At 43.9% G+C, this 1502-nt stretch overlaps 1 pseudogene; it reads right to left on the reverse strand.

Annotated features, from left to right (window-relative positions):
- Positions 1–694: 694 nt before the first annotated feature.
- LOC115391521 (unconventional myosin-IXAa-like) overlaps positions 695–1502 on the reverse strand; it is a 67658-nt pseudogene continuing 66850 nt past the window's right edge.

Below are 1502 nucleotides of genomic sequence, written 5' to 3' on the forward strand. Positions count from 1 at the left end.
ACCCCAAAAGCATCATCTCAGACCAACACCCTGTGCTCACAAACCCTATACAAAGACAAAACATATCCAAATAAATCTGCTGTCATTGTGGATGTCTACTCCAGGTTTTAAACATGATAAATTCTCATTTCCAGTACATTCGGACTTTCCAGGACAGAAACTCAATCATTTGTACTCTTAGCAGCTCATTTCCAAGAAATGGGAGAAGACACCAGATCTGATCTTTGCCTTCTTTAATTCCTCACCTGACCACTTCCACCACTTCTTCACACAAGAAGCAACTGCAACACCGCAGCTGGCTGATGAGGGGGAAGTGTCTGCCACGGTCACATCTCCGTCCTCTCAGGCGGCTGGGTTTTCAAGTCATATCTTTAAATGTGGCCATTTATTAAGAGGTTTCGCCGGCACGGTTGGATGGTCGGGTTTGGTCGAGGGCGACTAAAACCCTGCAGTGCTTACGGCAACGGTGAAAGAAACAGCAAGAGAGAAGCTCCGAGGAGCAGAACACAAATGTGTCAGGGGACTTCAGCTGAGAAGTTAAAAGGTTGAATATGAAAAAACAACTAAATAATAAATGCACTGTGTGTGTGGTTGTGTGTGTGTGGTGTGTGTGTGTGTGGTGTGTGTGGTGTGTGTGTGTGTGTGTGTGTGTGTGTGTGTGTGTTGAATTCCTGAATTCCAGTGGGCAGCAGAGTCACAGGAACTGCACAAGCCCAACACTGCCAGAAACCGGCGCTCACACACTGCCGAGTCAGTTAGTGCAGCGCTCTGAAGAGTGTGTCTGTGTGTGAGAGAGAGAGAGAGAGAGAGAGAGAGACAGAGAGAGACAGAGAGAGAGAGGAGACTGTGTGTGTGCAAGATGCAATTTTAAACTGACAGATGCTAAAAAAATAAGATCAAGTCAAAGTGAATGATCTCTCTCTCTCATATACACATATACACACACACACACACACACAACATACATATTCAGAGGCCATATTCAGGCCAATTTCATGTCGACTGTTCAGGCCAGTCCAGTAAAATTGTGCCATAATAACCTTTAAATTTAAACTTTTTTTTCCCTTTCTTGTGGCGCAGACCATGCGTGATGAAAATGTCTATAATTTCGCAAAACCAAACAATTACAACTTGAAATTACTACGATCTCATCCTAAAAGCCTGTTTTAAATACTTTCTGGTGCAAAATACAGTGAAATGTCACAAAAACTGTTGCATTTTGTATGTTTATATAAACTCGCCCCGACAGCAGAAAGTTTCGAGCTCGCACGGCAGCATCGCTGACTACCTCAGCTCCCCGCCTCACTGCTGTGCTGTACCAGCTACTCTTAGGAAATGTGTTTTCTAATAGAAGAATGTTTCTTTGAAACATTTTTTTTTTACAACTGTCTCGATGGTTTGATGGGGCCAAATCTGAGCCTCTGGGGCCGGTTGTGGCCCACAGGCCTTATGTTTGACACTCCTGCTTTAGGGATGCTTTACCTAATTTTTATCTGAGTTTG

Source organism: Salarias fasciatus, chromosome 7, assembly GCF_902148845.1.
Source record: "Salarias fasciatus chromosome 7, fSalaFa1.1, whole genome shotgun sequence".
Lineage (NCBI taxonomy): Eukaryota > Metazoa > Chordata > Actinopteri > Blenniiformes > Blenniidae > Salarias > Salarias fasciatus.